The sequence below is a fragment of the Ambystoma mexicanum genome, chromosome 1q (assembly GCF_040938575.1).
Source record: "Ambystoma mexicanum isolate Mex_15411 chromosome 1q, UKY_AmexF1_1, whole genome shotgun sequence".
NCBI lineage: Eukaryota > Metazoa > Chordata > Amphibia > Caudata > Ambystomatidae > Ambystoma > Ambystoma mexicanum.
In genome coordinates, this window is record NC_090922.1 from 42,519,234 (window position 1) to 42,547,215 (window position 27,982).

General features: G+C 49.0%; 1 protein-coding gene across 16 annotated transcripts in view; it reads right to left on the bottom strand.

Annotated features, from left to right (window-relative positions):
• The window catches only part of ZNF821 (zinc finger protein 821), a 363,282-nt gene that overhangs the window by 321,964 nt on the left and 13,336 nt on the right, over positions 1 to 27,982 (bottom strand). For 2 of the 16 annotated variants that reach the window (XM_069635484.1, XM_069635479.1), the window contains exon 4: positions 5,087 to 5,947. The exons of 13 other annotated variants lie outside the window; for them this stretch is intronic. The gene's annotated coding sequence lies outside the window, so the exon portion shown is untranslated. Of the gene's footprint in view, positions 1 to 5,086; positions 5,948 to 27,350; positions 27,498 to 27,982 lie in introns of those variants that run through there. One more of the 16 variants, XM_069635485.1, reaches the window with a different exon arrangement.

The following is a 27,982-nucleotide window of genomic DNA, read 5'->3' on the forward strand; positions in this document are numbered from 1 at the left end:
TGTGGCCTCTCAGGTACTTTGGGGTGGTAGAACCTTAAAGCAGAAGGTTATTTAACATTATAGGACTGAGCTGTAAAAGACAAAATAAGTTACTCCCTAACTTTTACATTACAGGTTGCCCAGGTAGGAGGGTTCGGGGGGGGGGGGGGGGGACGTTTTCACAAAGAATTGTTTTTCTAGTCTCAAGACAGCACTCTGCCACTGTTCACAAGTAACCTGCCTTTCTTCCCTATTCCATGCTGATACACCTCACTTAAGAATATACATGCCAGATTCCAAGATGGCTGCCGTCGTGTAGCCCGTGTGACCACCGAGCTCCCGCATCCTTAGTCTGGCTTTTGGCATCTAACAAAGCGGACAAGCCCTCCCCAGGTGCCGCACCACAGCCAAGGGAGCACAGACCCTGGGTGTAGATGAAAGACGTGACTCCACAGCCACGGACTGGCTAACCCCAGTGAGCCACGAACTTGGCGGGGCGCCACAGCCTCTACACCTGCCCGGGGTTTCACTTGGACGAAGAACTCTAGCAGGAGGTGCGGCCACCGGGGACCTTGCCTGGTCACCGGACCGAGTCCCCGACCGGTGCCGGTGTTTGTGGGGGCATGGCCGTTTCCCGTGAGAGGACCCCCGGGGACGACCACCCTGAGGAGAGGGCTCACAGTTGGAAACCTTGGCCGTCGGCGCACCCACGGGCACAATGAGGTGAGGGCACCCACGGGCACAATGAGGTGGGGGCACCCGTGGGCCGCTGCAGCCCATCAGGACTGGCTGAACTCACCACCACCACAGAACACAACCCTGCCGTGAGGCACATGCTCAGCGGATAGTCGGAGCGCCGACTGCCCCCTGGAACTCCGCACCCTCCCTCCCGGCGAGGGGCCGGACCACGGCCTATTGGTGACACCCGGAGGGCCTCGGGCGGCCTTGGGGTCCTGTGGCCGCCCGGCCGGGCACCTGCCGCCTCCTAAACACTGTGGAGGAAGAGACAAACATCAGCGCCTGCTACCAGATCGAAGCGGCCCATGAAGCAGAGACTCGGCCGGCCTCCTCTGATTTTACACACCCAGAGCGGCCGGCTCCGGAGAGGTCCGACTCCTGCCCGTGGGGGCAACTTATCCCCCCCCACCTGGACTGCACAAGAACCCTCCAAGTAAGTGAGGAAAGGGCGGGCGGGAGCCGTTGGTGGGGGCCTGCACCACCCCGAAGACATTGCTCCCAACACTGGAGTCAGGGTCCAGCTCACAGGCCCTACCTGGTCAGCACCAACACCGAAACGCATCCACATTAGTTGACGCCACTCGAACCGCAGCACCCAGTGCTGGGGCCCCCCCAGGCCAAAACACCAGCAAGAGCTGAGGGACTCCCAGGGTCACTTCCTCGACCACTGGGCACAACAGATGGCCGACAGTGGCACCACCAGAGGCCTCATACACACAGACTCAACAACAGAGGCTAAAGACATTCAGCCCAGGAAAGGTTTTGAGGTCTTACCGCAGCTGATCTCATCTGCTACTCAACACAGGCCCCTGGAGGTGGGGAGGGGGTCCACGTGCAACGGGGAGCCCAGTGGCCCACGAGCTTGCCGGTGACCAGAGATGCGACATCAAGGGCCCCACCCTCAGTGCTTAACTTGGCCGAGGCCCACTGCCCCCCCGGAGATGTCAAGGAATAAGAACAAGGACACCCTGGCCCCCTCTAAAACCTCAAGGAGGACACAGGAGGGCACCCTAGCGTAGATGTGGGCCAGAGATACAAAGACCGCGGGGGGCCCTACCAACACCACCTCGGGGAGGGTGCCACAGTGGTAGACGAAGAAAGCCATCTAGGAGGGCCAGGTGACTTACTCCGCTCTCAAGAACCTACTGGGGGACTTGGTTGAAAAACTCACCAACGCAGGCCGAAAACAAATGGAGTCACTGAGAGAAGACCTGGCTGAGGGGATTCGAGACATCAAAAGAGACATCAATAAAATAGAAGGGTAGACATCAACGAAAGGGCTATCCAAGAAATGACGGAGGAGGCACGCAAAGCAGAAGTCCTGCTGGATACCCTGGCCGTTGCCACCCATAATTTGGAGCTAAAAGCCGAGGACTTGGAGAACCGCTCTCGGTGCTCCAATATATGTGTTAAATTGCTGCCAGAAAGCGTCCCGGATCAGGACCTGACGCAGGCTATGAGATCCACCTTCAGCAACCTGCTAGAAGAAGACCAGGGGGCCGACATCCGCTTCGATAGGATCCACAGGGTGGGCCCGAAACACCAAGATCCGGGGGCAAGACCTTGGGATGTCCTAATTGTCTTCCATAGCTACACCCTAAAGGAACAGATCTTGGCAAAGGCACGGTCCACCAACCAAATCACATACAACGGTATGGAGATACAACTTTACCAGGACCTGTCCCAAACCACTTTAAACAGAAGACGGCGCATGGCCCCGGTCCTGACCCATTTGAGATCCCACCAAGTAAGATATCAGTGGCAGCACCCATTCGCGCTCAGCTTCACATGGCAAGGAAAATCACAAAGTGACAACTTGCGAGGAAGGTGCTAACATTTTGGGAATTGAGGAGGGAGAACTCACAGCCCGTCCCTCGCAGCCCAACCAAAAGCCCACACCGAAATCCTGGGACTGGACAACGATAGCATCCAAGAGAAATAAGAAAGGGGGCCGACAACCCCGGCACGATGGCCCAGCCTCTAGCGCAGACCTCAGCGAATCAGGTCAAACAGAATCACAAGCCGTCTGAGCTCCCTCTGAGCCCCTGGGCTTTATCAACCATGAAACCTTGGGGAGGGCACGCAAAAATGGTGCAATGCGCAACCCAGAGCCATAAAGGATTTTTGAAATAAGGGTGCTCGGGAGACTAGGAAGGGGAAGGCGATTGGAATGGGAAGGGAGATTCCTGCGTTGGGGAATGTTGGGAGGAATTTAGGATCCAGCTCTCGTGAACAAACGAGGGGGGCTAAGTGCCAATTGGATTCACCAAGCTAAGGGGATGGGGAAGGGAGAGCAGGGAGGGTGTGGGGGGGATGGAACAGCACTTGCATAATAAGGGAGGCAACTCAGGAGAGGGGGTACCCGGAAGGACGATGAATATAGCCTTGTGCAGACTGAAGAGGCGCAGACCCCCTCACATAGGTTATCGGGGAGTGGGACACCACCATGGCCATAGCTAACCGTTTGAAAATCCTATTGCTCAACATAAACGGCCTCAACTCCCCGCTCAAGCGGAAGAACGTTGAGAGATAACCTATGAGAGAAGAGCCTCACATTGTAGCCCTGCAAGAAACTTGCATACAAACCCAGGACACCCACAGGATCAGATTCTGGCGATACAGCGTAATCTTTCAAGCTACACAACCTGGGAAAAAAGGGGTGTCCTCATAGCTCTGAGAGATGGGCTGGATCTAACGGTAACCGGTTCAGAAAAAGACAACCAAGGCAGATACCTTGCGTTATCAGTGGAAGGCTTTCACAATTGCAACACTGTACGCCCCCAACACGGGACATGACCAGTACATCCAAGGTGCACTCAAACGCCTAGAATGCTTTGCGAAATTCCCCATCATCCTCATAGGGGATTTCAACATTGCCTGGGACCCCACCAGAGACGGGAGCATTTGTGCCCAGGGCCCACAGGGTACTCCCTCGGGGGATCTCGAAGAGAAGCTACACCAATTAGGCCTAGTTGATGCTTGGAGAACCATGCAGGGGGAGAGGGAGGGGTATACTTTCTACTCCCACCCTCACAGGTCGCACTCCAGGATCGACTACGTCTGGCTAGCCACCCCACTGATGGACAAGGTAGTCGAGATGGAGCTGGGCGCCATCACCATCTCCGACCACGCCCCCATGACCTTAGAACTAGCGAGGAGAAAGGGGCCTCCGGGGCTCTGGAAGTAGAGATACCCGGGGCACCGGATCTAACTTTGGTTAAGGAGGTCTCGGAAGAGATCAACAGATATGTAGACACCAACACAGAGGGGGGACACCAGTTCAGTTGGCATAACTGGTGGGGTGTGCTGAAGGCGACCCTCAGGGGAAAGATTATTGCTATAAAAGCTAGGCGCAAGCAGGAGCTGAGATTCGAGGGAGCTAATTTAGAGGCCAAATTAAAAGAGCTCATGCCTAAAATGGGCCCGAAGCAGACTCTTGCCATGAAAAGGGAATATCGGGCTATCAGGGGGCGATTAGACTTACTGCAGACCAGAGCGGCGGAACACAACTTGCTCCGCCTCAAACAGAGGATGTACGTCAAAGCCAAGAAATCTGACCGTCTGCTAGCCAAAATGCTCAGGGAGAAGAGGGGGATAGAACCATACTAAAAATAAAACAGCAGGGGGGCTGACAAGTACTAAAACAGAGGACATACTTCAGGAGTTTGATAATTTGTACTCCACCCTATACAGTACCGAAAACCCAACTCTAGAAAATCAGGAGGAATACCTGAGGGAAACCCACTTGACCCAACTAACCAGTGAAGAAAGGAAAAGGCTGGAGGGGGACATCACAATAGATGAAGTAAGGGCAGCCATTAACTCACTCCCCATCAACAAAGCTCCGGGGCTCGACGGTTATGGTTCACAGTTTTATAAACTCGACAAAGACACCTCACCAAATTATACAACCATATAGGGGCATCTAAATTGCTGCCGAAATCTATGGAAGAGGCAAAGGTTATAGTAATACACAAGAAAGGGAAACATCTAACTGAGTGCGGCTCACACCGCCCCATCGCATTAATAAATGTAGACGCCAAAATCCATACCAAAATACTGGGGAATGGGCTAGAGCTTATTCTCTCGAGGCGGGTCCAGACGGATCAGTCAGGCTTCGTGAGAGGCAGGCAAACAAGCGACAACATTAGACCCATAGTCCACCTAATTGAAAAAGCTCAGAAGGAGGCCATCCCCGCTCTCCTCTTAGCCATAGATGCCGAAAAGGCTTTCAACAGCGTAGAGTGGGGATTCCTTTTTGCAACCTTGAGGAGGATGGGGTTCGGGCAAAGCTTCTTACGAAGGGTCAAAGCCAATTACCAGCACCCACTCTTACGACTAGCTATAAACGGTCACATGTTACGCTCACCTGGTATCCACAGGGACGCCACCCAGCCGGGTTACTCGCTGGTATGCTTCTCAGCTTTGCCCTGATGTGGTCTCTGGGGAAGGTTCTGCCTGAAAATGCAGGAGGACTGTGTTCAAGGCTGACCGACTGGGGTAAGTATCCTCCCTCCACCCCCGTATGATTTCACTCCCTCTGGCGCCCTCTGCTCACGTTGTGGTAGAATAAGGCGTGCTCTCCGTCCTGCCTTCTTTGCAGGGGCGCATTGTCTTTCATGGGCGAGTGCGATCCAGTTACTTCACTGACGCCGGCCCGTTTGATATTGTTCAGGTAGGTCTTATTGCTGTTCTTTAGTTTTGTTGCTATCCTGCATGCCTTTCTTTGTTTAAAATGTCTCTTTTTTCTCCCTTACGTATGCGGAGCTTCAGCGCGGCGAACTGGCTTGGTTGAGCCCCGCTGGTAAATGATGGCACATTAAGAGCGCTACGATGCGGTAAGTAAGCACTATGGGCAGCGCTGCAAAGTCTTGCCTTTGCTAACCTGTGTGTCTTCCTTCCTTGTAGGTCGCGGTGTTCTTCAGCGCGAGTGGAATGTCCGGAGTGGTGCCAGCCGAGAGGCGCCCAGCCAGGTAAGCCTTCTGAGCAGTTCGTAATTTGTAAATGTCTCTACTGCTTTCTTTAATGTTGCCTCTATCTTCCTCTTTCAGATCGTTCTGTCCGGGTGGCGTGCAGATTCGAGGAAGCTGTTCTCAGTAGCTGCGAGTGTTTAAAGAGGAAGACTGCAGGTAAGATGCTGCTGCTAATGATGTTCCTTTTGTTTCATAGCAGGTTCTGCTTCTCCGAGGTTCGAGGGAATAGCTGGACCCGGTGAGCATCACGTTGTAAGCTGCAAAGTAACGCAAAGGTGTGGTTTATATAACCCCAACAAAATAGTCCAAGCAAAGTAGTCACAGGCTACCACACCCAAAACACTAGACTGCATAGCTTGGTTCTTAGGAACCAAGCTATGTGAATGCCTCCATGTTGGCTGACAATACAATAAAGTAGTTCCCAAGCACATTGTTTTTCATGGTGTATGAGCCTGGCGCCATAGGCGCCAGGACTGGCCCCATGAGGGCTTTTGAAGAGGATGCCAGGCTCTAGAGGCCCAAGTCCTGACTCCACCTGGCCAATGGGTTTGCCAGAGGGGGTTTTGGGCGAGGGTCGTGACATCACATCTCAGAACAGATTCCAGTAGAAAGGGGTACGAAACAGGGATGCCCTCTATCACCCATACTATATGCCCTACACCTAGAATCATTCCTTGAGGCAGTTAGGGCGAACGAGACAATAGCGGGGATACCATTCAGGGGGGAATCTCACAAAATAGCAGCCTTCGCGGATGACATGATCTTTACCTTAACTAGCCCAGACAACTCACTGAGAGCTGCTCAGAAAGAGCTCGACAGATTCGGAGCAGTTGCGGGCCTAAATGTTAACATAACTAAGTCAGAAATCCTCAACCTCACATTAACCCAGCAGGAGATGCAACCCCTTAAATGCAACTTCAAATTTCCATGGGCAGAAAACTGAATCAAGTATCTGGGGGTATTGCTGACCAGCAAGGTTGAAGGGTTGTACCAGGTAACCCGTTAGAGCAGCTGAAATCAAAAACTAGTGGACTGGGGCCCCCCTCGCCATATCGTGGTTGGGCCGAATCAATGCCTTGAAAAAACAGCCCTGCCACGGCTTCTTTATTACTTCACCTCCCTCCCAATTCACATTCTGCCCGGTTTCTTCAAAGCCCTCCAGAAGGCAACGGACAGATTCCTTTGGAACTATAAACCACCGAGAGCGGCGGGGTGGGTCATGAGATCGCCGCTCGGAGGTGGGGGGATGGGCATGCTGGACTTCAAGGTCTACTACATCGCTGCCCAAATAAGGAGACTGGCAACGAGACGACAGGAACAAGGTATGGAGACCCATGGACAGAGCTGTGGTGGGAACGGAGCTGGAGGAGGCATTGTAGGAACCCAAGAAGGACAGACCACCGCAAACGTACGCAAGCTTAATCACGAGCACGGTGGGAAGTGCCTGGGACCAAGCGGCGAGTAAATCCCACACCACAATGTTCCCTTCCCCATACACACCCCTCTTCAGGAACCCTCAGTTCACCCCCGGCCTCCTCTGGGCGGCGTTCCAAAACTGGCAAGGAGGAGGCTGCCGAAGAGCGAGGGACATGTTCCTGGCTTCACAGATCAAAACTTACGACCAATGCAAAGCTGACTTTGACTTGGGGGGAAAATCAACGTTATGCCTATGCTCAACTGAGACATTGGCTGTCCCACCCGGAGATGAGGACTGCAGCACCCCAGGAGCTCACGATGCTCGAGAAATATACCAAGACGGGCAACAAGAAAGTGGTCACAAACATATATAGGATCATAAAAGAAGGGGAGTCACGGCCACCCATGCCATACATAGGTAAGTGGGACTCCAATGCAAACATCACAATATACTCCGAAGCATGGAAGAAGATTTGGGCTCAACTAACAAAACTCACAAGATCAGTCCAAATCTGTGAGATATGGATGAAACTCCTAACACAATGGCATCTCACACCGGAGAGACTCCACAAGATCTACCTAAGGGTATCTAAGGAATGCTGGAGGAACTGCGGCCACACGGGCACATGGAGCCACATATGGTGGTCATGCCCAAAAATATAAGAATATTGGGGAACAGTCCATTCCGCCATCAAGCGGGTCCTGGGGAAGAAATAGAAGGGAATTGGGGCATAGACATGGTAGGCCTCAATAGGGCATTAGAAGAAATCAACAACAAACCCCACCGAAAATGTTATATCATCATGTTGATGATGGCAGCGGCCCTAGTCATCGTGCGTAAATGGAAATCAGCACACACCCCCACCCCCCGCAGATCATAAATGGGTAGCAGAAATATGGTCGCTCCCAGCACTGGAATGGCTGACCTACTCAATTCAAGGTGACCACTTGAAATTTAATACGGAATGGTCAGCGCTACTGAACTACCTAAAGGAGGGCGAGCGACGAAAATGGTGCCCGAAGGCCATGACCCTCCTGGGAATAATCCCAGATCAGGAGGAAGAGGACATTTAACGACCGCTGGTGCCTGAAGTCCTGTACAGAAGTGGGGGGAAAAACATCACAGAGGGCATGACTCCAGGAAGTCAACACGGGGAAAACTTGAGAGACTGCTCCGTTCCTAGGGGGTTCGATTGGAGAGATCTTTCAATTGTTTATTACGTTTCTTCTTTTGTTTCTTTGACTCACTTGTAATGTTACCTCACAAAAGGACAATAAAAATGTACTATTAAAATAAAGAATGAACATGCCTATTTAAAACTGTCTGCAGCTAGTGCATCTATTACTGAATTTAAGTATTGTGTGGTACCACATAGACTGTATATATTTAGTATATATTTACCATTCTTTGAATAGGTATTCCAAGTACAAAGTGTTATTATTTATATGCATATATTTTTGGGTCAATTTAATTTGAACAAATTAGATTTTATATATAAGACATAAAGAAGTTATTTCCAATACTATTTTCTACTTTTGTAGTCCATCGGTTGAATCTTTGAAAGAGCTCGTTATCTTCAAAGTTCTTGCATGTTGTTTTTTAACAGATTTGTACATAATATTGTTTATATTGAGTCCGATTATATCTTGTCAGATTTATTACCAGGTCAATTCACCGTTTTATCAATTACTGTTTTAAGATTTTTATCACGTTTGAAATTAATTGATTTGTAATTATCAGTGTGATTCAATTTAAGGCAAAATGTTAAATAATGATGTGTTGGTTTTGTGTTGGGAATGTATCATTTTTTTTTAACCAAGCACAATACATTAAAAAAGAACTGTTGGTGCAATCAGTTGTGCGCCTGGGCTGGAGAAGATGAGAATTATCAATCGGTGGTCTTGGTGTAACACAGAACTGGAGTACCTGGAACCTGTTCATATGACGCATCCTTGAATTCCATACAAAGAGGCTCATAGTTGGTCCGTGACTGAGAAGCTCCACACTCCTCTTTGCTAAGTTACAACATTCGGCGAAGCAGGGCATTGAAGGACACCCTTTGGCAGCGAGATGGAAACAGAGCTGCTGAAGCACCAGGGAATGAATCAGCCTGTTAAGTAGCAAAAGAGCGAAGCAAGTGCAGTGTTATTGATGCTGAAAAAATGTATTCCTCTATTTATTGGACATTTGTATGCCGCCTATACCCAAGTATTTCCAGGCACCACAAGACAAGAGGGAGACATAGAATAAAACTAAGCAAAAAACAGTTATATTGGCCTTGTGACAATCCTAACGTGCAAGTGCAAGACAAAGGTGATAAGTGCAGTGGGGCCGGGGGGGGAGTAGTGCAGGAGTAGGGTGCCCAAAGGAAAGGGGGGTGGGCAAGTGCAGGGGGGCCCAAGATGGCAAGTGCCTGAGGAAATAAGAGGGGGAAGGGAGGGTGAGTGCTGTGGACGGGGTGGACCAGGTTGGTGCTAGCCTGGGCGAGGGAGCCCAATGGCAAGTGCTGGCAGGGGATGCAGTGGGGACTGATAGGCAGGGTGGTCTGGTCCCTGTATGACTCAGAAGGGACCAGATCCCAGTGGCAGCAGCTGAGGGAACGTTTAGCACAAGACGGGGAGAGGCAAGGAAGAGGAGAAGAGGAAAGTCTTGAGATGTTTCCGGAACTTAAGAAGGTCCGGCTCAAGTCTAAGGGGGGTAGGGAGGCCGTTCCACAGGGAGCAGCCAGCCAAGGAGAGGGATCAACCTCGCCCTCTGCTTGGAAAGGCGTTTGATTTGCAGAGATTTGGAGCCAGAGGACCGAAATACGCTGGCAGGGAGGTATTTAGGGAGGGCAAGCTGGGTGTAGAGAGGTCCCAGGCCCCAGAGAGCCTTATGGGTGATGCATAGGGTCTTGAATTTGATTATTGCGGTCACTGGGAACCAGTGGAGAGATTTTAGGGCTGCAGAGATGCAGTCCCAGGGCTCGAGGCCAAGGATTAGTTTTACAGTCCTATTCTGGATTATTCGGAGGGTGCAAAGTGAGCAAAGAGGCAGGTTAAGGAAGAGGCTGTTGCAGTAGTCCAGCCTAGAGAGAACCTGAGCTATGGAGACGTTGAGCTTCTGGGGTAAGGTGAATAAAGGGAGAATGCCTGAGGCGGTGGAGCTGTGAGTTGGACTTCTTGAGAAGGTCATTGATGTGTGGAGAGAAAGAGAGAGAGGAGTCAAAGATGATACCCACGTTTTTAGCCTTACAGGTGGGTGAAGGGGAGAGACCCAAGGAGGCTTGTCAGAGAGTCGGGGTAGCAAGGGGCATGTTTTCCAATGAGAAAGATCTCAGTCTTACTGGCATTAAGGCAGAGATCATTAGCAGAGCACCAAGCCTGGAAAGCCATTAGGCAGTCCGGTATTAGAGAGGAGGAGGAGGTGGATCAGGATGGCAACTTGAAAGAGAGCTGTGTGTCGTCTGCATAACACTAGAAATGAGGGGTGAAGGTAGAAATCAAATGATCAAGTGGGCAAGAGAGCCAGGTAGATGTTGAAAAACCATGGCGATGGGATAGAACCCTATGGAACGCCACAAGAGATGAAATAGCCCCATCAATTGTCACATTTGAGGAAGTTCCAAGGGAACCCCCATACTCCCTTCAAAACCCACAGACTGCCTGGCAAGTGTGTACCTGCCAATCAAGCCCACACCATTTTCCAAGCAGTGCACAAACACACACACTCAACCTGTGTGCGCAACTTTATTTGATCCATGGCAGCATGATACATCTCCAGCGATCTTCTGTGGGCCCGCTTCATGTATGGAAATCAGGCAGAAAAGTGAATGACTCCTGTCCCTGAGTTCTAGCTCCTGGGCACACCATCAGAAGAAGGACCTGATCGGACTTCACTGCAGAAACATTTATAGGTACAGTTCTGAGCAGGCTCTGGTATTTATTTATTTAAATTTATAAAGCGTGCAGCAGCCCTGAGGCATCGTGGCACTTTTACAGGATATTCTCTTAGATACAGTTTAAAATAAAAACAGACTGATCAGTAGGCATTACAGAGGTTCACAACAAAATGCAGTATGAATGTTCCATGGTTACAGGGGAACACCTTCAAATACAGTCTAGTTGAAGAGCTTAGTTTTTCCTGAACACAGTGACAGAGGTTTCCTTTCTATGTTTGAGTGGTAGTGAGTTCCAGGATTTTGGTGCTAACACCTCAAAGCTCGCACTGCAGGCTTTGGCCCTTTTGAAGGCAGGGACTGAGAGTTGGTGTGAGTATTGTGCACGTTTTGGTAGTGAAGCAGTGGTAACTCTGACTGAGGTCTGTCCATAGATACACAAGAATGTATCTATGGACAGACATGCTTTACATGCCCCTGTGTGGCTGGACAAACATCATGCCGCGCAACCTTGAGCATTGACAGGATACCTATTCATAGATAAGACTACCTGGACAGTACACGCAGAACAGTTTAGTGTCAAGGCAGCCACTGCTTTTGTGAAGCTGAACAGCCTGTTCTGCTCTCAACTGCTCCATAATGGGCAGTGGAGCCCCGTCATTTATAGTCACTGCAACGGGTAACCCTGCAAAGATATATATGGAGACCACAAACGGATATATAGAGAGGCACTGTCATCAACATAACATTTTGAAAGACGAACACAGACGATGGTGAGATATGCCACAGAATGACTGGAGTATTCCTGCCAGATGTGCAAAAAGTGGTTGGGCAGATCGTGGGCCATTCCAAAACAGGTGAGGCAAAATGGGCAATAACCACATGTATGCGGCAAAACCCAGTTAGCTGGGCCTTTCAACGCATGCATCCAGGGTGATCTCTGCCATGCGCATATGTGCATAGCTTTGATGGCAGCCACTGTTATAAAGGTGACCACCACTGCAATGACATGGCAGCCACTGCTATCCCCATTACAACAAACTGCAGGAACATTGGTGTTTCCAGATTTTCAAAATAAAAAACGCGACCGTCAATAGACCCATTAGTAGGACTGAAAACCACACCCACCCACGCCCCAAATCGAGATCCCACAGTATTTTTAGCACTTCCCCTGTATGCACAAATGGTGTGGGATGTTTACTGTAAATTTAACGGGGTAAATCTAAGGGTGTTAATTCTAAATCCTCCGATTGATATTAGAGGCCTTTCAATGTGCTTATTGCAAAGAGTTCTATGTGGCGCAATTGGTTAATACATGTGGCTGGTATCATAGAGATGGCTTAAGTTGTACTGCAAAATTCAGATCCTTTTATGATATTTATTTCCTGCCAATTGTGAAATGGTAATAATTTCTTGCAGTTAACTGGGATTGTGACAGTGCTCACCCTCCCTTTAACAAAAACCGGGAAAGGGTTTTTAAATTTTAAAAAAAAACTCCCTGTACGGGGCGGTCCAGGCAAAAGCGGGACGTCTGGTCACCCTAAGGAACATAAAGAGCGGGCATCGGCACAATATGACAAAATCCTTCAATTTCGCTAGAATCGGTTATCTTATTCCTTGTCCTCGATACATGCACTGTTTCCATGTGGCACTTGGTTAACTCAACAATCACCAATCTTTATATAAGAATAAAGAGGTACTCGGTGCAGTCCCCTGTTGTGTATGTTTGCACTGCAACCTGATGAACAGGGCTGAAGCTCTCAGGGCTAAATAAACAGCATCACTGACAGATGAAGAGATAGCGTCACGATGGAGAACCACAGGGGAACAGCCAATCTGAGGGGTGGACTGCAGGCATCTCACATTTCACACTCTGAGACAAGACACACGGAGAAACGTGCATCTATGATTGCAGATATAGACAAACGTGGTGAACCACTCAAAACTCCAAACAGTCACTGACAGGAAGAGACCTTATAAACACCACTACACAGGAGTGCTAACATTACCGAACCTAGAAGAGGGGCCCCGGGAGGAACGCTAAGCGTTTCCCCCCGGGGTTATTTTGGCCGCTGAACAGGCCCACGAGCTGGCCTGCGCATAGCGTGCCCCAGGGGTATTTAAGGGGGCAGGGAAGGTTCGGCGACGGTTAGGATGAGCGTTTGTCCAGGTCGCCTGCTCCTGAGCCTTCCCTGCGCGTGGCCCATAGTGTTGGCCGTTTAGCTAGGTGAGATTGAGTTTATAGCAGAGTTAGTTTGAGGGGCGGTTAGGAATAGTTAAATAGTGTTTGTTGTATTTGGGGCCTTATAGCCGGGTGTACCGTAAATAAGGTATGCCCACCTTACCTTAGGGTGACCGGTTGCTCTGCCTTTCGTTGTTAGTGTGTCGGTAGAAGCAGGCAGCGGGTTCGTTTTTTCCCCGTGTTGGGGGGGTTTCGTTGGGGGACGCTGTGGTACTTGGTACACAGTGGGACGGGGTTTTGTGTCGTCGGAGGTCCGGGAGGAAGACCCCAGATTTCCCAGGTCAGTTGGTGGGGGTCCATCGTGTTCTGGAGCCAGGTCAGGACTCGGTTAAAGAGCGCGGAGTCCGCTCGGCGTTCAGGGTTTTTGTGTAGGTTCAGCAAGTGGTTGCGCATGCGGTGACCTGCTTAGGTCGCTAGGGGGCAGTGAAGATCCCTTAAAGGGGACGCGCCATTTTGAGGGAAGAGCTTCAGATTTATCTCTGTGTTTGGCGCGGCGGTGTGCACGCCGCCAGGATGCTTGTGGCTGGGGGGCACAGAACAAAATCTAAAAGAAATATATATATATATATATATATATATATATTTCTTTTAAAAGGGCATTTTAAAGGATAGGTATAGCATTATTACCATTGAATATTAGTATTGTCAGGACATAGGAGGGCTAAGCAGCCTTTTTCTCCAGGGACCCATCAAGTTTGTTTGGAGCTTCTTTTGGGAAGGTGGGGCGGTAGCCTTCTGTCCTCCTCCCGTTTTTGGGCAGGCCACGCACATGGGCAGTTAATTTGGCTCGGGGGCTTTGTTGGGAGTCAGATCGGTGCGCAAAGGGGTGCAGATGTGCTGCAGCACTTGAGGGCCGGAGCGGTAAATTAATTATATATTTACCTCTAGCTTGGTATTGCAGGACGCCATGGTGGGACAAGGGGCCAAGAGGAAGGGTCTTGTGGATGCAAGGGCCCTGAGGGAAGCCTTAGAGATTATTAGTAAGGCATCCACAGCCCAGCTTGAGGGGACGGTCACAGGTGAGGGGGAGGAAGGTGGAGGTTTCTGCGGCCCCGCCGAGAAGACGCCGACGGAGTGGTGGGGCGGGCGCCCCAGGCTCACAGGAGGAGGATCTGCCCGGCCCGAGCATGTGCTCACAACAGTAATGGTATGACATGGGTGATGATGAAGGGGTGGAAGAATATGTTTGGCAGTGGGAGGATAAAGGGTACAGTGCGGTAAGGAGGAGGGAGAGGGCGAGAAGGGGCAAGACAGGAGCAAGGGGGCTGGGGGGCAAGAGTTTGGGGGGATAACTGGCTGGGTGAGACGGTAGGGACCAAGTGATAGGTAGGGAGGAAGTGGAACTAATTCATGATTTATTTGTTGGGGAACTGAAAGTGTTGAATTATTAAATTGGTTGTTAAAACATTTTGTGTTAGTCTGTAAGGCCAGGGAGCCAGGTTAGCGGTTATTTGTGAGCTTTGGCCTGTCACATCAAAGCAACCTTTTCCACTACAAGCAAGTCTGGGTGTTTTTGTGCAGTACAGTGAGCCCAAAACTGAAGTGTGAGAAACTGCATTACTGATGCCAGAGACAGATAAAAAAAAATAATGTGTTTAAAGAGACCGCCTTTATATCAAAAATACACAGGGAACTAAGACGTAGTTAGTAGTAGAACATGCAAACCAGGCACGAGGGGAAACAGCAACGCTGATGCCAGAGACAACCACTCAGAGATACCCTAATTACAACCCAGGTAGCTGTCGGGGAAAATCATCAGCAAGGACCACAAGGGGACAGGCACCCACAGAAATGCTACTGACACCAGAGACAAGGAAGCAGAATGGAGGACCGCTAAGAGATGCACTGCCCAACATTGCATCACAGACAACAGAAAGACACTTGAGACGCGGTTTCATTGACACTGTGAAAGAAACTGAAGAAACCTAATAAGGACAGACAAATAAGGCAGAAACTGAAAAGCTAAACATTGTGTACACATAAGGAATGGGACACCAGCATTAACACGATGACAGAAAAAGAGAAAAGAGAGGGCGATGAAGAGAACATATCACTGATCAGGGCAGGGGACCAGACAAAAACCCTGACTTCAGAAGTGCAGTGGTAGAGGCGGCATCGCAGACCCGAGAGTCTGTATTAGTGAAAGAAACTGGCAGACACATGGAGGATATTACGCCAAAGAAAAGGCAATGTAAAAAAGACAGAATAACTGCTGCTCGAGATATTACAGGGATACTATTGGCAGTCACCTGGAAAATGCAAGGAAGTACTAACACACCACAGCCACCCGAAAAGACAGCATTAGACGCGCCAGTGTGACGAGCAACAACAATAGCGAAATCTATTACCAATGACAATCAAAAATAGAAATACTGACAGTATAGGCAGAAATAGGGGAGGGCCATAAAAGCAAAAGCATATGGAGATGTGACATTATTGAGACTAGTACTTCTTAGGGGTGCCGGTGCGTACACCTAGCGACTGCTTTGCGAACAAGAGAAATTGCTACTCGTACTAGGAGAGACAACAGCACTCACACAGACAGAAAGTGCATTACTGTCTCAGCTTGCCCCACCCTCCTCCAACCCCGACCAACCTCCTCCCAAGTTGCACCCGCACGCAGGTATATAGCTCACCTCTGCTGTCTCAGGTGGACAGACAGACGGACAAATCCGGTCTGCGGCCTGCGCTGGCTCGGACCCGGGTCCCAGCGAGGCCGGCGCTGGTGGTCCCGGCCTCGCGGTTCAGATGAGTTCCGCTGCTGGAGGCTTTAGACAGCGCCACTGACGGACAATAGTAGCCTAGACAGACCAAGATGGTGATGCTCAGGAGCGCGCCGAGGGGGGGAGGTGCGAGCACGCCAAGGCAGAGGCAGCTAGACAAACAGGCTGGGGGTACCTAAGAGGTAGAGATGGGAGGAGGACAGATATATGTCGGAATAAACGTCCAAAGTCAAAAAGGAAGATCTTCCTGGAATCATTCTTGAGTCATCAGATGACTCCATCCTAGAGTCATCCATGGCTAGTTCAGGGAGATCTTCCGAAACCATCCTGAAGTATGTGTATAGGCCGAAATATTCAAATGAGATGACTCTAGAGTTACCAAGAGTTACCACAGAAACTACTCCAAGAGGAGTTCTGATTACTTCCAGTGATGATCTTGTATTACTCCAGGATGACCCCCATGACAACTTCAGGATGGTGCGGATTACTCCAGGATGACGCTGTGACAACTTTAGGATGGGTCTGAAATTGTGAACGATTATTGCACACAACTTCAGGAGATGGTGCTTTCAAATAGTTTAGGAAAAGGGTTTTGATTCCTTGTGTGCAAGATGGGTGGTATTACTATAGGGTTAGACAAGGGGCGTGGCTTGGGCAGCCATGGAGTAGGCTGGGTTTCTGCTTTGCTCCGTGATCCCACAATGATCCTAGGATGCTAGTGCTTCCATACTGCAGGCTACTACAGGAAAAAAAAGGCATTATGGACGTGGGAATATGGCAGGAAAAAGATGCTCCCACGCGCGACTCACTCAGCTCATGAGAACGCTCGTTTTGACACTTTGTTGCATGGACCGAACGCGGCCAGTCGGCCACAAAATGGCAGCCTGGAAGAACAAAGATTTGTGCAGATTGCCGGAGCACATCCAGTATGAGCTGCAGATGGAGTTAAGATGCGGCCACTGTAACCGGCATGCATGCGGGGATAGCGCTGTGCCCTGCCCGACCTGCGAATACAGAAGGAATCAAGTAAGACAAAAGGAGGATGACGGTGGACCGCACTCCGCGGCACGTTTGTAGCGGACCCGGCCCCCTGTGAGGAAGGACAGACATTGGGTGCCCCCTGGCAGCGCGAACTGCGGCAGGCGCAGGCATGTGACCGGTGCGGCCGCCGACTAAGCCGCCTGCCGGAAAAGCAGGTCGGCGAGGACGTGCAGGTGGAGCCCTCGGGTAAATGCGGGGCTCTGACGCGGTCCACTGGAGCGTGCAGCAGGCTGAACGGGAGGCGAACGACAGAGGCAGCTGTACGGCGGACGTGCAGAATGACATAATTTCCACCCCGAGTCAAAATGAATGTGTGCTATAAAGTGACTTTGAGCCCTGTGGACTACTGGAGAGCCGTTGGAGTTGGCGGGCGCCTCCATTAACGAGAGGCGATCAGATTCACAAGCTCGCAGACTGAACCACATTAACACATGGCAAGCTCTGGACAAAGCTTGTTACAGTAAGACCTCTAGATGTGACAAGGACAGGTCAATGTGAGCGGATTGAGCAGCCCAGGAAGGTGCTGCACGACGAAGAGCCACTGCAGCAGCGAATATCCATTGTAACCCGCGGAGCAGGTCAGAAGCGCTCGGGACAGGCGTCGCTTGCCACGAATACCGTGTCATCCGACTCTACAGAGCCAATTTGCACACGGAGGGGCTGCTACTGCATGAGAGGATTGGAAACTGGCCCGCGAGTGTTTACAGACACACGAGCAAGCCAGGAGAAGCGCAGTGCGCGTAACGTGGGACTGTGATCAAGGACAGTCCGGCATGAACATAGTGAAACACAATTACAGGAAAACGACCTAGCAGGTTGAAAACGGTCTGTGAAGTAGAGCGCTATTGTATCCCTTGATGATGCACGGTGGGGCTACAGAAGATGAACCAATAGCCACAGAGTGAGAGTGTGTAACATAACTTCAAAAAAAGTGCACCCAAACTCTGCTTACATTGCATGTGCCCAGGCAATCCAATCACAAAAGGAGGCGACAGCGAAAACGTGTGCCAACAAAAATTGTATGTGGAGAATAAACGTGGGAGGATACAATCCACTTGATAAGCAATTTCACGCACCATAGCACAAAGCAAGTTGCAGAGATAGCAACCCCACCGACTGAAGGACCTGGGAGTGTCACAACAACACCGCATAGTCGGAACCAGACACGCAAGAAGGGTAGCGCAATGTCAGTGAAAGGACTAAGAGCTAAGACCAAACAACCTACAATGAAGGTCTTTGCAAAAGCACAGAGGACCCCTAGAACAGCGACACAAAGCATGGTCGCGACTCCCGCAGAAGAAGCCTCAGAAGGAGACAAGCATCAGATCCTGGCGGCCATAACAGAATTGAGCACCAAATGGGGCTCAGCAATGGCGGACCCGCCGACAGCCCTAGAGAACAAAATTGATGCGGTGGGAACTGAACTCACCCTGCTACGACAAGACGTTGCGACACTGGCAGAAAGAACGAGTGGTCTGGAAAGCGCAGTGAAGATCAATACAGATGTCAGCGCAAATAACGCAAAAGAGGTCCACGTGTTAAAACAGCAGGTTGCCAATCTCGAAAATCGTGTGGAAGAAGCGGAAGGAAGGGCGAGAAGAAATAACATACGGGTGGTCGGCCTGCCGGAGGGGGAGGAAGGCCAAGGCCCCACAAACTATGTGGAGAACATGATCCTCCAGGAGATAGGAGCAGACAAGCTCTCACAGGGGTTCACTGTGGAGCGAGTGCATCGTGCCCTGATGAGGAAACCACGACCTGGGGCCCCGCCGAGACCGATAATTGCGAGGATCTTGAATTATAAAGACAGAGAGAAGATCCTGGAATACTTTCGTAAGGGCGGAACAATAGAGAGAGCATCCACCAACATCACGGCATACCCGGATTACCCAATGCTGGTGCAGAGGCAGAGGTATAGCTACGTGGCCGTCAAAAGGAGGCTGCGTACGGCTGGCATCAAGTATATGCTTCTGTACCCGGCGAAACTGAAGGTGCTGCACAAGAGCAGAGCTCTTTTCTTTGACACTCCAGATGAGGTGGTGTCATGGCTGGACCTGCAGGGCTGCCCGGAACAAGAGGCGGACCGAGATCGTCAGGAGCATGACAACTGAGGAGCCTGTGTCATGGACATTGAGGGGGTAAGTGGGAGGGTGGCCCTGTCATGGTAGAAAAAGTGAGACCGGATGGACATTGTGTAGCCTTCGGGCCTTGTGCCCCAGATGGACTGGAATATAGTGGATAAAATGCATGTAGGAGCTGCATAGTACTAACATGAAGCGTAATAAAATGGGAAATAGGAGCAAAGGGACGGAAGCAACCCACCCCTGAGAACTAGTAGTTAAAGGGATGGTCTAGTAAAAAATTTTATTTCAAAAATAGATAGGCCACATTAAAAAAAAAAAATACTAGCATCCTCCGTTTTAAAACTTCCTATGTAAAATTTTGAGCTATTCAAGCTCAAAATTCGAAAAAGCAAGCACGGGGGCGCCGCCATTTTGTGAAATGGAGGCCCTCCTGTGCTGGCTTTTGCGGCACTAATGAAGGAAAAGCCAGCCAGCTGTAGTAAACAAAGTCTACCGCTGGGTGGCTTTCCCTTCAATAGTGCCGGGACTCGGAGGACGCGGACCGGAGACCAGAGCAGGAAAGCTGCAGCTGAATCTCGGTAAGTGCCATTTATTTTTTTTACAAAAAATATGCACTAGCTGTGGTTTTTTTTCTAAGTTTTCCGGGCTGGAGGAGCCCGGAAAACTTAGAAATAAAACCGCAGCTTTAAAAACGTATTTATGTTTGCTGTCGCTTTTGAAGCGACCGCAAACATAAATACAACGTTATTGTGTTGGAAAACGCTGCGGTTTTTCGTTCCAAGCTTCTCAGGCTCCTCCGGCTCGGAGGAGCCTGAGAAACTTGGAAAGAAAAACCGCAGCGTTTTCCAACACAACCGCGTGTGTTTCTGCCTGCTGTGGCTTTCACTTTGGGTCTCCGGTGCTCCACCGGAGACCCAAAGTGAAAGCCACAGCAGGCAGAAACACACGCAGTTGTGTTTACATGCCGCGTAGTGTTTCTACCTGCAGCCGATTTCCCATTTGGGGCTCTCGGGCTCCCCGGGGGGAGCCCGAGAGCCCCAAATGGAAAAGCAGATTCAGGCAGACACAACGCGGTTGTTTTCCGCAACGCCGCGTTGTGTCTGCCTGAATCTGCTTTTCCATTTGGGGCTCTCGGGCTCCCCGTGGGGAGCCCGAGAGCCCCAAATGGGAAATGCTACGTTGTCTGCCTGAATCTGCTTTTCCATTTGGGTCTTTTGGGCTCCGGGAGCCCGAGAGCCCCAAATGGAAAAGCAGATTCAGGCAGACACAACGCGGTTGTGTTGGAAAACGCTGCGGTTTTAAAACCGCAGCGTTTTCCAACACAATAACGTTGTATTTATGTTTGCGGTCGCTTCAAAAGCGACCGCAAACATAAATACAACATTTTTAAAGCTGCAGTTTTATTTCTAAGTTTTCCGGGCTCCTCCAGCCCGGAAAACTTAGAAAAAAAAAACGCAGCTAGTGCTTATTTTTTGTAAAAATAAATAAATAGCACTTACCGAGATTCAGCTGCAGCTTTCCTGCTCTGGTCTCCGGTCCGCGTCCTCTGAGTCCCGGCACTAATGAAGGGAAAGCCACCCAGCGGTAGACTTTATTTACTACAGCTGGCTGGCTTTTCCTTCATTAGTGCAGCAAAAGCCAGCACAGGAGGGCCTCCATTTCACAAAATGGCGGCGCCCTTGTGCTTGCTTTTGAGCTTAAATATCTCAAAATTTTACATAGGAAGTTTTAAAACGGAGGATGCTAGTATTTTTTTTTTAATGTGGGCTATCTATTTTTGAAATAAAAATTTTTACTAGACCATGCCTTTAAGTGGCCACTAGGGCGGCTTCACTGAGCATAGGCTTGTGCTGGACAGGGCTAGATGTGGGGTGCCTGAGATCCAGGGATGGAGCTGGGCAACAGTAGGGGAGGGTGTTGTTGGGGAAGGGCTGGGAGGTGGGCGGGAGGGAAGGCGGAGTGTTTGGTGTGTATATAGTTTTGGGGAGTTTAAGTTTGAACATGAGCCTACATAGAAGAGTTGGATGGTTGAATCTGTATTGCGCGGGCGGGAGGGATCTGTTTTAGGTAGGGAAGAGGAACTTTAACGAGCCATGGGGGATCTTAAAATAATCACGTGGAATGTCAGGGGACTTAACAGTTATCTGAAAAGGAAAAAGGTCATGTTGTACCAGCGAAGGCAAGAGATAGCTATTACACTACTGCAGAAGACATCTGACACAGGAAAAGATGGAGTTGGTTGTAAAGAAATGGAAAGGGGTTGTGGTGGGCTCGACATACTCTGCTTATGCTAGAGGAGTACTTATCTGGGTGGCGCCGCACATCCCGTTTCAACTATTACAGAAAGTGGCGGAGACGGATGGGAGGATGGTCATATTGAGGGGGTTGGTGGAGAATAAGGAGATAAGCATTGTAAATACATATGCCCCCAACCAGAACACGGCAGCATATTTCAGAACTCTGTGCACCAACCTTAGCATGTGTGTGGGTAGTGCGGTGATCTGGGGCGGGGATTTTAACTGCGTACTGAACCCCGAGGTAGATAGATCAGATGGCAAGATTGATAGACCCGCCCCAGCGGCTAAAGCATTGCAGACAATGCTAGACGACTTTTGTCTGGCGGATGTGTGGAAAACGAAATACCCCCAAGAAAGGCAATATTCGCACTATTCCACCCCACAGCAGCTACATACAAGGCTGGACTATGTCTTTGCTACGTCGGATGTAATAACAGAGATTACTCAGGTAGAATATAAGGCAAGGGTCCTCTCGGATCACTCGCCACTGATTGTCGGGTGGCAATACCGCCCCCCGAGAGCACGGATTCCGACATGGCGCCTCTGAGCAGAGGCGCTCAAGGACCCAGTTTTTAGAGAGGACATAAGGGAGGAGATTACGAACTACTTCGAGGCGAATACGGGTAGCGTTGACTCGGCAAGTACATTATGGGAAGCCTTCAAGGTAGTGATGCGAAGGGTTGCCATAGCAAAATCAAAAAGGCCTGCAGGGCGGAGTTCTGGCTGACCTACAAAGAACAGAAGGGAAACTAGAAAGGGCATTAAAGGATGGAAGCAAAGACACTGAGCTGGCTCTTAAGCTGCAGCAGAAATGTGCGGAACACTGGGAAAGGCTCTGAAACCTCAACTACAAAAAGTATATAGAGAGACAGCGTGCGGGAGGGGATAAAACAGGACGGCTCTTAGCATGGCTATACAAGAGCGAAACTCCCAGACCCACGATCAGAACGATAACAAGAGAAGATGGTAGTGTAGTTGACACCCAAGAAGGAGTTAACAAGGAGTTTGCGGATTATTATAAATTGCTATATAGGGATGAGGAGGGAAGCAGCCATGGGGAGATAACGGAAACACTAAAAGACATAGGACTGCCTATGATAAGTGTGGAGGAAAGAGAGGAGCTAGATGCACCAATCACTCTGGAGGAGTTAGAAGAAGTGGGGAGGCAGCTGCCTACTAGTAAGACCCAAGGGGCGGACGGGTTCCCGAGTGAATTTTATAAAGTATATAGAAATGAAGTGCTCCCCCCAATGTTAGAAATGCTCAATGAAGCGTTTGAGGTGGGACGGTTGCCGGAATCACTCAGAGAGGCGATCATAATACCGCTTCCCAAACCCAACAAACCTGGACATAGCTGTGGCTCTTACAGACCTTTGTCGATGTTGAACCAAGACAGCAAGATATTGACGGCTGTCTTGGCAAACAGATTGCGAAGAGTAATTAGCAAATTAATACACCCCGACCAGACGGGCTATGTCCCAAATAGGATTATAACTCATAAACACAGGCGACTCCAACGGGTTGTCGAATGGGGTAGTAAGACTGAAAACGAAATGGCGATTGTGTCCTTGGACGTGGTAAAAGCTTTCGATACGGTCAGGTGGCCATGGCTGCTGGCGGCCCTCGAGGGGTACGGTATGGGGCCCGGTTACATAAGGTGGGCGAAGATGCTATATAGTGAGCCGCTGGCCAGAGTTAGAACGGGATCAGTGATATCCAAGAGGTGGCAACTTAGTAGAGGTACCAGACAGGGGTGCCCATGGTCCCCGATGCTTTACATATTAACCCTGGTGCCGATAGCAATATACCTCAGACAACAATATGATACCATGGGTATCGAGGTGGGGTGGGGAAACGACACCTGATCTCCTTATATGCGGATGATTTGTTGCTGTACTTGAGGTACCCGGAAGAAAATCTCCAGTACATCCTGGAGGTGATGGAGAGGTATGCAGGGCTGTCTGGGATAGTGGTGAATCCTCAAAAATGTAGTATTTTTCCATAGGGCAGCTATAAGGGAACCCCTGTGAGACAGTTACTGGTGTTACAAATACCATGGGCAATTAGTTCTTTCCGGTACCTTGGGATAGAAGTGTACCACACGGTAGAAGAGGAACATAGGCACCGAGAAGTGTATGAATTTCTGGGTGAAGTTGCCCCTAGCAATGATGGGACGAGGTGCAATGCTGAAGATGGTGGTTCTACCTAAGCTCCTGCATTATTTTAGTAACATTCCATACATGATACCCAAGAAGTTCTTTGCTAAACTGAACAGTATGCGTAGGGATTTCCTGTGACATGGTACCCGGAACAGAGTGGCACTATCGAAGCTGCAGAACTTTTATGAAAAAGGGGGGATTAAAGTGCCTAATTTTGAGGTGCATTATGTGGCGAGCCAGCTGCAATATGTGGCCAAATGGCTCTCAAATGAAGCGACCCCTGAATTTAGGTTGATTGGACATGTTTGCGCCCGATTTCTCTTAAGAGAGATGATCTGGCTGTCTAAGTCAGAAATGAGAGAGCGCCCTAGGTTGATGATGCTTGGGTGGAAGATGTGGCGTCGGGCATGCCGGATGATGGAGAACCCATTCCCATGCTCCCTGCCGGTACCACTGGTTGCATTGGCAGGGGAAGATAAGCAGCTGAGGGTGATAATCAGGACCCACTGGGAATCGGTGGGGCTGGTAACATTAGGGGACATCTAGCAAGAGGGGACTATTACGGATTTTGAAGTGCTTGGGGAGGAAACGGGGTTACATACGGGCCAGTATATTACATATCATAGAATGGTGCAGAGAATCCTGAAAACATGGCCTGAAACAGTATTGGCAGAAGAACCGGATGCTATCATAGAGCCAATATATGATATATCGGAAGGGGGGCATGAGATTTCTAGACTGTATGAGATGGTGATGTCTAAGGTCGGGAAGGATTTGACACAATTGAGACTAGACTGGGAAGCGGAAGTAGGAGCCCCGATAGAGGATGTGATGTGGGAACGTGCCCTGGGGTACCACAAGAAGGTGTCAAGGAACGAGAGACTGAAATATAAGTGTATATAACGCACAGAGCATACATGACACCTCTGAGGATATCCAGGTTTGAAAATGCTGGACGACAAGCATGTCCCAAATGTGACGAGGAAAAGGCTGACATGACACACATGTTTTGGTCATGCCCAGTAATGGAGCGTTTCTGGGGTGAAGTGGCACAGAAACTAGCGGAAAAGGGGGTCACGATCATCATAGATACAGCCTGGGCCTGCTTGCTGGGGGGGTTCCCCAGATCACAGAAACTTAAGCATGTTGGTAAACTGAAAGATCTAGCATATGTGCTTGCAAAACGAAGGATTGCCATGGGATGGAAGACGTGTCACAGGCCACGGGTGGAGGTGTGGTGAAAGAGTTGCAGAAATGGGCGGAGGCAGAAACGATGGTATGGCAAGAGGTAAGCAATGCAGGGGGGGGGAGGAGGCAGGAACCCTGATGGCATGGAAATCATTAATAGCGGAATTGTTTGGAGCAACACAAGATCTGACAGAATCCACGGGAAGCGAGACCCCGCCACGTGCGGCAGATACAGTGTGAGAGAAATAAATAGGCTCATAAAGGGGGGGTGGGATGGGGGAGCAGTGACCAAGATTAAGTAGTGAACAATTGAACTGTTTGTAAAATGCACTGAGTGTTTGGTTTGAATAAAATTAATAAAAATCTTTTTTTTTAAAATAATTACTATAGGGTTAGACTTATGGATAGTGTACAGGAAAACATGGAATTTGCAGCCGTTACTATCTTTTCCTTCTTTGCTAGAGCACTCACATGTCATTAACTAAAGTTTGCCGATTTAGTAAACAAAACTACAAATCCACCCCACAATGTCACGAACCAACCTCTAAACTCCCTCATTTCATAACTCACCTCTAGCTAACATGGCATCACACCCAATAAACTCCAACAATTACAGATCACTGCACTAAAATACTTTGTGACCTAAACAGAATCTGTTAAAGGTCAACCTGCATGACAAGACTGCCGATATCTTCACCCATTTTCACTATGAGCAGCTAGCAATCAGTTCGACCATTCACCACACCCAAGAAAACATTAGCTGACCCCCCAAAAGAAATCCAATAGCACAAAAACATGTACCATTTACAAGTTGGCCCCAACCTACAAATTCACCAGATCAACTATAATAGTTCTACACAAAAAGAGCACTTGCATCTTCAGTTTCACAGAGCAGCATGTTAGGTGCAATTACATTGTAGATTAGTAGCAGGGGCTGACATAGCAACCAAACCCAGTTGTGGGGATGTTCCAATTCCATTGTTTTTCTAAAAAACGTAATCTGAAAGAGTGCGCAGGTGTGTGGTAACGTGTAGGTGTCACTTCATTGTCCAAACAGGCATGACCGTCATACTGTAACAAGAACACACTGTTAAGAAGACGTGGTGATAGAGTTGAGCTTGCCAAATTAGATCTGTCCGACAAAACATTTGTAACAGACAATTGACGGGTTACTTTATAGTCCAATATTTTTCAGTTGTTGCGCAGCTACATCTCTGTGAACTGCAACATTACACAGACATCTGCCGATTTAATGCTGTGTCTATCAATTGTCCAGGTGAAATAAGAGGCAGGTTCTGAGGAAGGAATGTAGGAGGAATGAAGAACACTAGCCATCCCTGCCAAAAGACTTAGGTTTTCCGTCTTTTGTGAACAGCCATAAGTTTTGGAATAGTCAGTTTTCACCCATCAGCTTTTACAATATAATTCTCTTGTTTTTTTCACTGCATCTTCTTTTTCCAGATTCCACCAGTAGCTGCTTTTTCTCCTCTACCTTTATTTTTAAAGCCTCAATTATAGCTTTTCATTATTTCATCAAATGTTTCCTGTGTACCGTTCCTTGGCTGCAGGTATGAAAAAGGCAAGTTGAAACTTCATATTGCAACTACCAATACAACAAACATTTTGCCTGAGCTGTACACAGGGGTGACTCCCCCTTAAGCGTGATCCTATCTGCCCCCTTGGAGTTTTGCTAATTCTTGCTCTCCTTGGGGGCTTTCCCTCCGTCCCCATGCAGCTACCCACAACTCAGTGTAGCTGCACAGTTTGTATGGGTACATACCCTTGAGAGTGCGCTGTGACCACAATCATTTATAAATAGTGGTGAGCTGTGTCACCAATTCCACAAGGCCAACACAAAGACCTTGAATGAATAGGACCGAAAACGGATTGCTATTTGCGAATCACGCTCTATTCGTTCCCCAACCCGTGGACTAAATTATCAGGATTGCATCCAAGGTAAAAAAAAAAAAAAAAAAAAAAATTCAAAACAAAAAAATATCAAAAAACATACTTTAGGAATTTCGATTTGGGGAACCAATCCAGGATGTCCAAGCACCACTAAAGACTTTTAGCACAACGCGCCAGCCATTGACGGGTCTCTCGGGACTCAACCTTTCATCATCAAGTACTATCAGAAAATTGTTTCAGATATTTTCACAATCAACTTACAAACCTGGTCACCAAACCAGGTGTTCAATTTCAAGGACTTGAAGACGGCTAAGGCCGAAACATGTGTCGGCTGACTTTATGGGACTAAATTCACCAACAGATGAAGAACCTGATGATATTGTTTTACTTTCATTCTAAAAGACTCTATACCTAACTTTAAGGAGGCAGAGTGCGATTCGCCAATACCAATCCATTCTCTGTCCTAGCTGCACACATACTCTGACCTGGACTATGGTCCCCGAGGGCGTTACATAGCGCTTTGCCAATAACATAAGAGAAATCAGTAGACCATCTATACTATAGAGAGTTACTCTAGAGGAAAGAGGTGCTGTAAATGAGGTGGGCATTGTGCAGCTTTCATCTGTATGTGTAAAAAAAGGTAATGACTCTGCCTAGGGACGTCAGAGGTACCCACCTCCCCAAAACATCAAATAGGTGAACAAAAAAAATATACATTGCTTACCTAACTAGAAAAGCATGACTGCCTTGAAATCCTTTTCTTCAAGTATTTCTCTTCTACTTTCATCGATACCCTATATCAGCAATTTACAATTAACTTCACCAGGAATTGCAAAGGCTCAAATTCCCCATCCTTTCAAATGCACAAAGAATTGTCGGAATCAAAGAGTGCCATGATTTGAGTTATTGTTTAAAAGAGGAAATAAAAAAAGTAAATTTAGCATGCGCCAAGTATTTGTGAACCAGGTCTGTACCCAAAATCATTAATTTATAGTGGGCTTGCTATGGATGTTCCTGCCTGATGTGTCCCGATTTATGAGGGAAGCATCTCTTGGTGCTTGGTTAACTTCCTCAAAGACTTCCAGCCATTGTGGCTTTCATTAGTTGCATCTGTTCGCAAAATTAGAGGTGGGTGTTCTTGAGGCAATACGTTCTTACCTGCAGAGCTCTTGTACCTAAAATGCTGTAGTCATTTTGTGTGTGTCCTTTAAAAGACAAGCACCTGTTTCAGTTTCTTAAATGTAAAGATCAACCATAGAGAGCCCCAGATTGCAGACAGCAACATGCACAGGAAATAGTAGGGTATGCAGGGACAGAACCCATGACCAAAGTGCTCTTTACTGGGGGAACAAAAAG